Source organism: Balaenoptera ricei, chromosome 17 (assembly GCF_028023285.1).
Source record: "Balaenoptera ricei isolate mBalRic1 chromosome 17, mBalRic1.hap2, whole genome shotgun sequence".
Lineage (NCBI taxonomy): Eukaryota > Metazoa > Chordata > Mammalia > Artiodactyla > Balaenopteridae > Balaenoptera > Balaenoptera ricei.
In genome coordinates, this window is record NC_082655.1 from 31,126,841 (window position 1) to 31,141,632 (window position 14,792).

Consider the following 14,792-nt stretch of genomic DNA (forward strand, 5'->3'; position numbering starts at 1 on the left):
CTCCAGCTCTTCAGGAACCTAGACTTTACTGTTTAGGAGTCCGGACTGGTGAAGTTTTGTTAAATCATTAGCAACACAGTTTGGTAAACATTAACATATAATATAATATATAATGCATGATGGGTTAATTGGCCTGGGAGCTTACAGGTCCGGTGAGGCAGTGCTTCCTTTCTCCAAAGACTTAGTTAGCTTTTTACAACCAGCCCAAATACCTGCGGGTGGCAACTTGAAACGTACGGAGCCATGTGGAAGACGGTGAGTGGACACTGCTGTATTGCTGCCAGTTTCCAGAGCCTGGGGGGTGGAACAGTAAACATCAGGCTTTCCTTTTACCTACATCATTGGGCAGGCGACCTTCGGGTAACTTCTGCTTGGCACACCTGCAGAGGAGCTCCAGGGAACCATAAAAGCAGGTACTCCTAGGTTTTAAGGGCAACTGTGATTGACACAGTGAACACACTGGAGAACTGAGTCTCTTTTTCCTTTACGTTTTGCTTTAGATTCTCTGAGGCCTTCAGGCACACAGCAACACTTTACATGAAGCCCCAGTTTTCTTTTTTAGGTTTTCCTCTAGAGGGCTTTCTGAGCTAACTCCGTGTAGAGACAGATGAAAGGTTTTGGAGAGGGGCAAGTCATGAATCAGCATCACAGAGCACTTGTGGAATGATTATGAAATAACAGGCAGAGGTAAGAGCTAAACAAGTAAGTACCCTTATCATTTCCAAATTGTGCCCCCAAATACCTCAGGGGCTGCAGCAGAGTCACAGGGGGTACGCGTGGAGGTTGGGAGGGGTTTAAAATTTTCAGGGAAAACACATCGACAACTGGTGGGTATCATGCAAATGTGGACAAAGAACGCAGCCTGTCCTGTCAGTAAGCAAAGGATGCTGTGGCCATCAAGCCATCAGCCACCATAGCTGCCCCCCTACCCCCCCTAACAGCCGCCCCCAGATGTGCACCCTGAGGGCATTCAGGACGGAGAAAAAGAGGATACTGGCCCCAGACAGTTAAGGTGCCTTTCAAAGGAATGATTTAAATGAGCCCAGACTCTTGTATCTTCCCATATAGAGAAAAGCACTACAGTCATTAACTTGAGATATCTGGGTTTTCCTTAATTAACAGTAATCTTTTGATGTTCTGACTACCTCGGTTTTGTTGCCAAACTCCCTATATATCCTGGCTCCTCCCTTACCTTTTCGAAACAGTCCCTCAGAGCCATCTGAGAGCCTGTCTCCTGGGCTTACGTCCTCAGTATGTCCGCTGAATAAAACATAATTCTCAACTTTTAGGTTGTGCATTTTTTTTTTCAGTCAACACAAACGGCTACCTTTCCATGGTTTGGACTTAATTAATTAACAAACTATTAGGTATTTATTTCAGTCTAGGGGCACCATGAGAAAAGCCTGAGATTAGAGTGAACCCAGGAAGTCTGAGAACCTCTGGTGCATCTCATGAAATATAACCAGATAGTATTTTATACCATTTCCACTTTTTTAAAAATTTGCTTTTTCATTGTTAAATCTAGAGGAAACAAAAACAAAGGATGACCACATAGATACCTTAGGATGTGCTAAGCATTGATCTAAATATTCATGCAAACCATTCCAATCAATCCTGGAAAGTTTGTTCTTCTCGGCCTCATTTTACAGGTAAGGAATGAGCAGAAGAGGCTGACTCGCTTGAGGTCACACACATTCAGAGCAGGCAGTAGGTGTGTCTGTGGAGCGAGCACTTGTCACCACGAATCTGCTGCTCATCGCAGGCCGGGAGCATAGAAAACAGTGTGACATGGAGTTCATTCAACAAGCCTCTGCTCTCTTTCACAGGCTTGAAAACTGGAAATTTCACACTACCGATATTTTCACACTTCTAAAATGTCACAGATTTCACAGGAGCTTTTTGGAGGGGTGGGAAGAAAAGATACATCATCACATTAATTGTATGTACTGGTTACAATATACATTCTGTTTAGATTAGTTAATATGTGGGAAAAAAAGTGTTTGTGGGTCAAGGAAAATCAGTGTACTCATACTGCTGCTTGTGTGTGTGTGTGTGTCTGTATGCAAATGACTGTTTGTCTACACACACATATGGATTTCAGTCCTATTAACCAAAATAAAATACTAACTAAGAAATGAGGGGAAAAACCCATAAAAGACAGCAAGAATAAACTGGGGGCAGGAAGGAAAAGAAAGGAATGAAAAGAAAATTAAGGCCAGTTATCTAGGCAAGATTGGGCAAAAGAATAATTCCTTCCTGAGGGTACAAAGGCAGAGCAAGTCTGTTGGTATTGTATTTACAATCGGTAGAAATCAGGAGGCTTATATACTGAGCACATTCACCAGGAGAGCAGACATGAAACGAAGGGAGAAAAATGAATAACCCCAGATTGAGACATTCGGCCAGTATAAATGCAGAGAGGACAGCCAGGACAAGAGAAGGGGCTGGGACTATCATTTGTTTAATAATAAACACATCACATTAAACATACATTCCTTAGGTTGGCATACAAAGCCCTCCATCATGCCATATGGCATTAGCTCCTCCACACATGGGCTATACCCGCCAAATCCAACTCATTCTTCCCCTGTGCCTCTTCAATCTAAGATGACAGAAGACTTCCTCTCACTCAGGGAAACTGCCCCAGGGAACCTCCTGCTTTACATTTCTGTCTTCAGTTCTTTTAACCACCCCTCCAGGCTCACCTTCAGGAGGAACATGCTTTTTAAATACTGCATCCTCCTACCTCGCATAAGATACGCTTTCTTTAACTCTGCACCTCACAGCATTCTAAATCTTCCTCATGACACTGAACATATTCTTCTACTCTACTCTTTTGGTGGTTTGCAAGCATTTTAAGTCAGGTAATACATTGTTTATGTGAAAATAAATAAAATTCATCAAAGCAGAACACAGCTGGTTGGTGGTGAAGGAGAAGGCTGGTGAAAGGAAAATGTATTCCTTTTTTTGTATCTTTGGTTCAAAGAAAAATGTCTGGCATGTAATAGTCCTCAGGAAGTATTAGTTGTGTTTAATGAAAACAGGGCTACTGGTAGAGTGATCACACATTCCATTCGCCTGCAACAGTCTAGTTTAAGCCAATTGTCCTGGCATAATTACTAACGGTGTCCTTATTCTCTCTCAAGTGTTTCAATTTGGACACAAATTATATGGTCACCTTAGTTACAGGAAAAAAAACTGTTTGATAGGTGAGAAAAATATGTTGTAGGAAAGGTTAAATTAGCTCCTCAAAATCACAGAGCGTATGATTAGTACATAATCTAGGACATAACCCTAAATCAACAAGAGGCAAGCATCTTTCATAAAACTAAACATCTTAAGTACAGAAGACAGCTTGATGAAACACATTTTATCGTTAATAATTAGAACATTTTTGAAATTATTATTCTGTATAACCATGTCATAACAACTCCCCTGATATATCTAAATAATGTTTTGTGTTGGCTACATCATCACTGGTTTATTTAATATTCCCAACTATCGATACCAATCCTCAAATGTCAAAATCAAGCAACCAATAAATATTTACCTAGTGTCTACTATACAGAAGATAGTAAATAATATGTCAGATACACGAACATAAAATGCAAATACTTATTGCACATAGACTTAATTATGAAAGGAAATCTATCTCCTGGGAAAATTTGCAATGATGAGTTTTTCTGGCAACTGCCCAAAGTCACCCCAGGGACGGTGGTGCATTAGAGTGGGTCCCCAGGGCTCCCTCTGCACCCTTCATCCTGACTTCAAGTCACACACCAGCACGAGAGGAACCTGGATTCATATTCAGGAAGGTTGCATAATACTTGAGATATTTACTCACTATGACCCAAAGCTGCTGTTTACCTGAACTTCAAGAACTTTTAGGTTAAAAATTATATTGACATTGAAAACATTATATAGTAATTATAACTTATTATAATATAATAACCTCTATCTGGTCACTTCAATAAGCAATTATGCATATGAATTTAACTGAAGTACTAGACTGGGAATCTACAAATTCTACTTCTTCCCAGATGATAAAAGACAAGATGAAAAGTCTCATTTTACGCGTTAAACAGGCATATAAATAAAATGTGAAACCATGAAAAGTCTCAAAAACTCTTAATATAAACAAAATAGGCTTATTTCCTACAGGTCCAGGAAATTAACATATAAACATACATTTTATTATATATGTAATTGAAAAGAAAAGGGAGAACAGCACTGTTTTTTTAAAAAAAGCACAAAACTATCAGTATTTTTCTCTAATTCATTCTGTATGATTACACAAATTTAGGAGAGACAGGCAGGATTTGAGAAATTTTTTTACCAAGATCCAGTTTCTTAATATATCTTAATTCTTGACATAGTTGGCTCAGAGATCTAGAAGGTCATATCTGAAAGAATGTATACATGCACAATTGGCTAAAAGAAAACCAATGTGAAGCTCCAGTGACATTAGCTAAACATAGAACATGAAAGCAGAGGCAATTAGAGGGTTGTTGTGGTGTGGTGACATTTCTTTGAAGCGTGTAAAATAGGTGTTCTTAGACCAACAGTCTGAAATAGGTGGACAGTTTTCTTTCACTTGATTCATTTATTCAAAAGCCGTTTATTGAATGAACTCAAAAACATTTATTGAGTTGAGCGCTTATGGTGGGGCCCCATCCCAGACACTACAAAACAAATAATATGAAGGAGGTATGGCGGTTCTGCTAACCAGGCTTAAAGATATAGAGGGAGGTAAGGAAACAGACAATTATCATGATGATAACGATGGCAATGCTGTTATCAGAAATGCCGTAATGTGCTGAATGCGTACTACAATCTATGCAATATGTTAAGCAAGAGGGCAACTCATTTACAGGTGAGAAACCCAGAATTCAGAGAGGTTCAGTACTTATACAACATCACTCAGGTAGAATCTGATAAAGCGAGAATTAAAAGTCAACACTCTCAACTACATGGAGACGATTATGAAGGTGAGGAAAAGGATAACAGGAGTGTGGTGGGCAGAATACAGCCCCAAAAGGTGTCCAAATCCTCATCTCTTGAACCTGTAAATAGACTACTACCTTGCACAGCAAAAGGGACTTTGCAAATGTGGTTAAGTATCTTCAGATGGGGGAAATTATGCTGGATCTAAGTGGGCCCGATGTAATGAAAAGTGTCTTTAAAAGTGGAAGAGGCAGGCAGACGAGGAGCGTCCGGGGGATATATGAGCACAGTAGAACAGGAGTAAATGACCAACAGTGGAACAGAGATTGGTGGCTTTGAACATGGAGGAAAGAGAACATGAGCCAAAGAATGTGACTGGCCTCTGGAAATGAAAAGGCAAGAAACAGATTCTCCCATAGTGTAGCCAAGCAGGACCCCATGGGACCTTCCTGGGACAGACCCTTCCCCCCATGTCCTCTGCCTGCCTCTTGCTTGTAGAACAGCTGTAGTCTCCCAGGCTTCCCCTGAGTCACAAAAGCCTGGCTCAAGAATTACTGATTGAAAGGATGTGAACATGTAGTGACAAAAGTAGCAGTTGGGCCAGGAGAACTGGTAACAATTTAAACAGTAAATCAACCATATGGCAGTCACAGAATCTTTAGTTCCTCCCTAAAGTACCTAGATAACTATCTCATGCACATTTCCTGAGCTGTTTTACAGATGCTAAAACCTCCACCAAATGGAAGAAGTTAACTACTTGGTGACCATAAGCACATCGCCCAGACCTACTGGAGCCTGAGGATTGATAACTGTTAACCCCTATGACACCACCCTGTTACCTCACCATCAACCAATCAGAATTGTGTACAAGCTGATCACAAACCCTGGGATGCTTCTCCCTCACCTTGCCTTTAAAAATGCTTTGCTGAAACCCATCAGGGAATTCAGGTATTTTGAGCACTAGCTGTCCTGAACTCCTTGCTTGGCGCCCTGCAATAAATGCTGCACTTTCCTTCACCACAATCCAGTGCCAGTCGATTGGCTTTACTGCACGGGGGCAAGTGGATTCAAGTTTGGTTCAGTAACACTGGAGACACCAGAAAGGAAAGCAGCCCTGCTCACATCTTGATTTGAGCCCAGTGAGATGAGCGTCAGGAACTGTAACATAACAAATTTGTGCTGCCTCGAACCACTGAGCGTGTGGTCATTTGTCACGGTAGCAACAGAAATCTACTACAAGGGGCAAGACGAGAACCAGATGGACAAGGGGGATAATACTAGAAATCAGAATAAAAACATTCAGAGCTGCAATTACAGCATGGCAGTAGGAATGGAGGAAAGGGACGTAAGATAGAGACCAACTGGACCTGATGGGAAGAGGTAAGAATGGGAAAGGACAAGGACTGGGTCTATGGCTTGGGAAACTCCATGGTTCCATTTGCTGAGATTGGGGTGGGGAGCACTGCCACGACAGGAGCAGCTGAGCAGGGCTTGCGGGGAGGAGAGACAAGGGGAGATGCCTAGGCTGGTTGGATATACACTGTGTCCAAATGGAAACTTGCAGCAGGTGGTTGGCTCTGTGTATGTGGTGTCTCTAAGACCTACTTTCTGTATTCACTCTCTTGAGAAGACGACCATGCATTCTTAATGTTGAGCAGAAATAACAAAAGCCTCTTCTCTCCCTCCAGGTCCCTCTAATTATCCTCTAAACGGACAGTGGTTGTTCCCCTCCTTGTCTCTCCATTTTCTTCTGGAAAATGACTGACACCCCTCCCCACCCTCCCCTATCCCTCACATAGGCTCTTGTCCTCTGGCTCACCAGAACACCGCATGCCAGTCAGAGAACCCAAGGGTGCCATGCTCCTGAGGTTTCTCCCTCACTCCCTGTGGGAGGAAGCATACAGAGTGTCCCCTCAATAAGCCCACTCAGTCCCCTTCCCAGGGCAGGAATGTAGTGCCCTTGTTGCTCGTATCTGCATTTTTAGCAAGAGATGCTGTGTAAATAGAATTGTTCGCAGTCCTTCAATTGTTAAAGATTTGTTGCTTCACTTGACTACAGTGCATTCATTACCCACTGCTTTGGGAACTAGATTTTAGTTACCTTGACAGCTGAAGTTAGTGCTTAGGGAAAGAGACACACTCTACTTATTACAATAACGCCAGGAGGAAGAAAATGCTGCAGGAAACTACTTAATGCACAGAGCAAAGCCACTGGGCAAGTCAAGGCGACCTTACATGAGACTGCTAGATTTTACTGAGGTATAACTGACCAAAAATAGTATATATTTAAGGTGTACAGTTTGAGCTTTTATATTCATATACATTGTGAAAAGATCACCAAAAACAAGCTAATTAACATAGCTATCATCTCACTTACTCTTCTTTCTTTTTTCTTTTCCTTTCCTTCCCTCCCTCTATTCCTTCTTCCTTCCTTTCTTTTTGTGGTAAGAACACTTAAGATTTACCCTATTAGCAAATTTCAAGTATACAGTTCCATATTGTTAACTCTAGTCACCATGCTGTATATTAAATTTCCAGAACGTATTTATCACGAATAACTGAACCTTTGTGCCCTTTTGACCAACATCTCCCCATTTTTCCCCCGCTCCAGCCCTGGCAACCATCATTCTACTCTCTGCTTCTCTGAGGTTGAACTATTTTAGATTCTGCAAGGAGTAGAAGAATAAGTGAGATCACACAGTATTTGCTTTTTAGTGTTTGGCTTATTTCACTTAGCATAATGTCCTCCAGCTCCATCCATGTTGTCACAAATGGCAGGATTTCCTTCTTTTAAAAGGGCGAATAACATTTTATATACATATATATATATATATATATATATATATATACATATATATATACATATATATATACACACACACACACACACACACACACACACACATACATATATACACATATATATATACACACATACACATACCACATGGTTAATAAGTATCTTTAAATTTCGATCTCATAGGTACCATAAGAAGCCTGAGAATCTATCAAAGAACATGCTATGTTAGGAAGGACAGGGATATAAAGGAGAATGACCTTAAATAGTCTTAAAAAATAGCATTGCCTATTATCTATATATAAAATAGATTTATAATTTTATAAAGATTATTTACCCATGTTGACACTGGAACAGAGTCCACCACTAAATTAATGACTTTATTTCATATGTTTAGATTACTTAGAAGAAGGAATTTTAGTCTATCAAAAGCATTAAAAAATGGGATTGAAATTTAGAGTGATTGAGGAAAAAGACTCCTGACTTCAAATCCAGTTAGACAGGCAATGTTTTTGAACCAAATCATTCAGTTTATGAGCCAGGAGGTGCTTTGCAACAAGATCAAGCATTTTCCTTGATAAAACATGTTGGTAACTTTCAATACAACATAAATCTGGTTATTTGGGCAAATCTTTGCCAAAAACAAGCAAGCAAACTAAAATGACATTTAAATCAATAAATTGGTACAACCCAATGATGAATTAATTGATAATTTAACAGTTGAAGTTTTGTGCTTTGAAAATTAGTCATACCTTTTAAAATTAACTTTAATTGTATGTTCACAGAAAAATTAAGCAGAAGGAACAGATACTCCCCTCTACTCCTTGCATCCCCCCACTGCAGCCTCCCCCATTATCAACATCCTCCACCAGAGGGGCACATTGGTTACAACTGGTGAACCTAAATTGACATGTCATTATCACCCAAAGTCCATAGTTTACATTAGGGTTCACTCTTGGTGGTGTGCATTCTATGAGTTTGGACAAACACTAGAGTATCATACAGAGTAGTTTCACTGCCCTAAAAGTCCTCTGTGCCTATTTATTCTTCCCTCTCCCCAGTCACTGGCAACCACTAAGCTTTTTACTGTTTTCATAATTTTGCTTTTTCCAGAATGTCACAGAGTTGGAATCATACAGTATGGAGTTTTTTTCAGATTGGCTTCTTTCACTTAGTAATATGAATTTAAGGTTTATCCCTATCTTTTTTGGGCTGATATATATTTCTTTTAAGTGCAAAGGAATGTTCCATTGTATGGAAGTACCACAGTTTATTTACCCATTCACCTACGGAAGGACATCTTGATTACCTCCAAGTTTTGGCAATTACAAATAAAGCTGATATAAACATCCATGTGCATGTTTTTGGGTAGACATAAGTTTTCAACTGCTCTGGGTAAATACCAAGGAATGTGATTGCTAGATCACATGGTAAGAGTATGTTTAGTTTTATAAGAAACCATCAAACTGTCTTTCAAAGTGGCTGTACCATTTTGCATTCCTGCCAGCAATGAATGAGAGTTACTGTTGCTTCATAGCCTTGTCAGCATTTAGTGCTGTCAGTGTTCTGGATTTTGACCCTTCTAATAGATGTATAGTGGTATCTCATTGTAGTTTTAATTTGCATTTCCCTGATGATGTCTAAACTGGGGCATCTTTTCACATGCCTATTTGCCATCTGTGTATCTTCTTTGGTGAGGTATCCATTAAGGTCTTTGGCTCATTTTTTAATTGAGCTGTTTGTTTTCCTATTGTTGAGTTTCAAGAGTTCTTCATATATTTTGGATGACAGTCCTTTATCAGATATTTCATTTGCAAATATTTTCTCCCAGTCTCTGGGAGACTTTTCATTCTTTTGACAGTGTCTTTCGCAGAGGAGAAATTTTTAATTTTAATGAAGTCCAGCTGATCAATTCTTTCTTTCATATATTGTGCCTTTGGTGTTCTAACTAAAAAGTCATTGCCAAATTCAATGTCAAATAGATTTTCTAGCTATGTATTTTTTTTTTTTAATGTGGGCCATTTTTTTTTTTTAAGGTCTTTATTGAATTTGTTACTATATTGCTTCCGTTTTATGTTTTGGTTTTTTGGCCACAAGCCAAGTGGGATCTTAGCTCCCCAACCAGGGATTAAACCTGCACCCCCTGAAAGGGAAGGCGAACTCTTTAACCACTGGACTGCCAGGGAAGTCCCTAGCTATGTATTTTTAATAAATAGAGTAAGAGGCTAAAGCCAAACCAAATCTCTTGATCTGATCCCTTGAAAATCAAGTGTAAATTCAGTCATTGTAGTTGAGTCCAGGATAGGATGGCTTCATTTTGAATGGAAAAGTGTTAGCAAAGATGTTTGGGGAAGGCTGCCTGGCTCTCCAGATAAACTGGCCCCCTTAGCTTGTGATGACATCACCATTTCCCAGAATCTGGTCCTCAGCTTGTGGGCTTGGAAATTTAATTATTCATCCATGCAAGAAAGTCTACAGGTAATCAGATTTCCAAGAGACTAATACATTAAGATCACAATGCTAAGCCATGAATTTATAACCAGAAATGTTTTCAGGTGGACCAGATACTCCATTGGCCTATATGCAAGCTAGTAATTCATAACCAAATTATAACTGGAAGCTTCCTGATGGGGATAAAGATAAGCAGATGATTTTAATGGCTACTTTCACGGCACTACTGGTGCATAATTTTTAAAGAGGAAATCATGTTCAGGTGTCATATCACCACCCCCTCAGGATGGGGCTAGAGGTGCTATCAGGCATTCACTCACTAAGTCACCAATTTTTATTTTCAATTGCTATCACTTCTATTTCTTGTTTCCTTCTTCCCTCCCTCCCTTCCTTCCTTCCTTTCTTCCTTTTTTAATAGAAATGCCAATACCTTCAAGTCAAATCTTGCTCCATGAATCTTTCTCAGTTGACTGCGCTCATACGTAATATTGGTTTACAATTTATCAGCCAGAAAGCAATCTTATTTCTTTATTCCTAGTCCCCAGTGACTGGAACTACCTGTTGCTGCCATGTTTTCCTACAGGTGTCAGATGACCAAGTGACAGTTTTATTGCTGGACAGTTTTCTATTTACTTTCACCTGTTCTGTTTCATTAGCTGTGAAGATTTTACCTTCATAGTGATTTCAGGCCCCAACAACTAAACATTAAGGAAACCAGCGAGGCACATTCTGCTCATTACGAAAATAATTGGTCTAAATGCCTTCACATTCTGACATGTATAAAGCCACAGCTCATTTGAAAGAATCTTTGAAGCCTGGAAAAGAAGATCCATAATGAAGTGAAATCCAAATGAGTGAACGAAACAAATTCCACAGTTAATAACAGAGATAAAGAAGAAGACTTTATTTAGTACTTTCTCTGTATCCGAGTCTATGGATATATGACAAATTGAATACCCATCGAAGTATCTAGTAATAAGGAAATGAATATTTATTAATTGTCTACCATGTACCAGGAACTATGCAGGACATTATATAATGAGCTTGAGAAGTAGGTATTTTTATCTCTACTTTAAAATACAAAGTTGTTCAGGGAATTTCTGTAGCCTTCTAAATGTCACTGAGCTTGCAGGGGCTACAGATGGTATTTGAGCCCAGTTTCCACTGATTCCTAACTCTTGTTCTTCCCAGTATTCTACACTGCCTCAACATATCCACTCATTGTTGAATGATTTACTTGGCTGGAACCCTTGAGAAGGAGTTTAATTTCTGCTCTGTGCTCTTGTCTTCCAGATAATTTGGGGGCTCAGAGTATGCATGCCCAGAGAATAGTCTTTCAGAGCCCCCATAACTAACACTCCATCCACCAAAATGCAGTAATATAGAGAAGCCATGGGAGTACTCTGATCTTACTCTAAATTTGTTTGTTTGTTTTGCAGTTGTGTATCTTTTCCCCATGAAATAGCCATGATTCACTTAAAGGTAAGTCAGTATGGTGTCTGTATCAAATTTTACACATTCATTTGTTTAATGAATGAATGAAGGCATCTATGAATGTTATGTGCATATTATTTTTACTTGCCCCATTATCCTCTCCCCAATTTTCTGACAGCAATACCTCAAATTTCTCATCCTGTATATCCTACTCATGGAAGCCTAAAAGCATCATAAGCATACAGGAAAAACAGAGTTAATTACTTAACCTACCCATAATTCATATGCATGGCAATTAGAAGGAAGATGACACAGAATAAGATTAGCATGAAGACAGATATTAACTTAATAGAAATCATACTATGAATCCACCAAGGGTATGTTTAAGATATATTTTTCAAAATAAAATAAAACAGGTAAAATGTGGCAAATTGAGTTGCTCCATGTAAGAATGATTTATACTTTCCTTTCTCAAAAGCTATTTGGATGCACTCTTTCCCCCCATGGCTCTTCTTAAGAATTTATTCTGGGGCTTCCCTGGTGGCGCAGTGGTTGAGAATCTGCCTGCTTATGCAGGGAACACGGGTTCGAGCCCTGGTCTGGGAAGATCCCACATGCCGCGGAGCAACTAGGCCCGTGAGCCACAACTACTGAGCCTGCACGTCTGGAGCCCGTGCTCCGCAACAGGAGAGGCCGCGATAGTGAGAGGCCCGTGCACCGTGATGAAGAGTAGCCCCCGCTTGCCACAACTAGAGAAAGCCCTTGCACAGAAACGAAGACCCAACACAGCCAAAAAATTAATTAATTAATTAATTAAAAAAAAAAAAAAGAATTTATTCTGGTTCACTAGCCTAAAGACACTTCATATTTTTCCTCAATTTCTAGTTCACTTCAAAAGAAGCCAGTCATATATTCTTACTAGAGCTACCAAAACAGTTCATTGGAGAACTATGCAATATTGCTTTAGGAAGTTTTATTTATGTTTAAAAAATGATCAATATTCTAAACCTTCTGTATCTGGTTATGTTTCTGGTATCCAGCCTCTCCCTATTGTTGGAAGTCTTTAATGCAGGTTTCTAGAAGTCTCCTAGTTTAATCTATCATGTAGAATTAAGGAGGTAGCAGAAAACCGTTACATAACTTCAATATAGGGTCTTCCAAGAAAACATTCAGTGTTCAGTCTTTAACATTACTCATCCTGTGTGTCACACATGGCCCAGTTGTTTAAGACTCCAAGATCCAACCATGCTTTGCTAAACCATTTGCCTGTCTTAGGATCAGCACAATAAAAAAATTTTCAAAGAAATGAGAGGCTACTGTCATCCACCTCATCGTTCTTACTTAGTTCTAGCCATGGCCTCCTTGCTATCTTCATTTACTTGGTAAGCTGCCTCAACACTGATGGAGATGATTATGTAAGATTCCCAGAGACACCAATTTATTTCACTCACTGACCTGAAACAAGGGAGCTTTTGAACAATAACTGTCACCTTAATTTAGTTAGAAGTATTCAATCACTCTCTTCCTTAAATTCATATGACACTTTATTGGTCTAAATTTGTTCATGTACATTAAATAATTTAATCCACATAACCCTTTGTAAGATAGGCAAGGAACTTTATATTCCTATGAGCAATCTAAGGTTCAGAAAGTTTAAGGGACTATGAAAATTTACACAGCTAGTGATTGACAGAGAAGACACACAAAGCCAGGTCCATCCTCCAGTGCTGTAGCACATATTACTGTGCTACGTCACAATTGTTTACTGAGGGCTTACCGTGTACGCACATTCATTCCCAACACTCGCTATCTAGATCAGGAAATAAGAAACACAGGGAGGAATTAAGCAATACTATCACTCAAAACATCTGGGACTGAAATATTTCTATAGTTTATTATCAGCTAATATCCAGTCCATCCATCAAAGTGCATCAATAGGACAAAAGAAATAGAATTTTAAGAAAAAAGGCATTAGTATACTCAGAGCAGTTATTATTTCTTCATAAGCCTAATTAACATAAAACCTATTTCTATCAGTACTTTGCTAAAAGGAATTGAGAAAAAATGCAGAAAGTGAAATAGCTATACTAGGTTTGAATTTTACAAGCAAGATGATTTGAGAAATAACACAAGGCAGAGAAGCGAAATATCGGGCTGGCTCTGCATATCGGGCGTAATGCTAACAAAATCAAGGTGATCTTTCAGGGTTTCTCTTCTTCTTCATCTTCTTCCCATCCTTTCTCAATTGTTTATCACATAGAGCTTGATAATTAATGAACAAAAATTAGTTCTTTGGAAACTACTGTGGGGGAAGAGCATTCCAGAAACTTAGGCATTGCTACTACAGTTGTTAAGAATATAGAGAAGTCAAGAAGTGGCAAAATGTTTTAACATACTGACTATCACAGCTCCTACACCTTCCGCCTACATAACTAGCCAACTTCACAACTGAAAACACTGCACTGTAAATAAACTCAAACTATTTACATTCCCAGTAAAGTCTCTTAAGTTTGTTCTGTAAATCAAGTTAGAAACTTTAATCTTTTGTGATTAAATTCTAGAGTACAAATCTTTACATTCTCAAGTGCTTCTTGTAGTTCAGGAATAACTATAAAGCTACAGTTTTTTCTGTATTCAAATGTGAATACTGATTAAATTTACAGCAACTGAGTCATGTAAGTAAATCCTGGATCTCTACGCAAAAGCTAGTTTATATAAAGTAGTTGGTCAGCTCTAAATAGTAAATATAAATATCCAAAATTTAAGTCCTCTATGTTTGGGTAATGATGGTAAATGGCTGCCATGTATGGCCACGCAGGTTGTGCACTGCACAATCCCAGGGAGACAATGGTGTCCCCTGGAATTATGTAATGTGGCAGCCCTGTAAGCGAATTTAGTTTAAGCAATTGTTTCCAACTAGCAGTTGAGAAAACATGATGAGAAAATCTAAAGTGATACTGGAGAGGGTAATAAAAACTTATTAGGTAGATAAGACATTGCAGAGAACGTCAATGGGAAGTGAATGAAAGATTTTGATTTTTGATTCCATAAGGCATAGCAGTATGGTAGCATGCATAAGTCCTCGGCAGCATATGGTTAGTATCAATATACAAAAATAATTTAAACAAGTACAGTCCTAGAGAAATAGACAATATAAAATAGATAC

General features: G+C 39.0%; 1 protein-coding gene across 2 annotated transcripts in view; it reads right to left on the minus strand.

Moving 5' to 3' along the window:
* Nucleotides 1–14,792, minus strand: part of OXR1 (oxidation resistance 1) — a 475,322-nt gene that overhangs the window by 276,543 nt on the left and 183,987 nt on the right. The gene's annotated exons all lie outside the window — the stretch shown is intronic.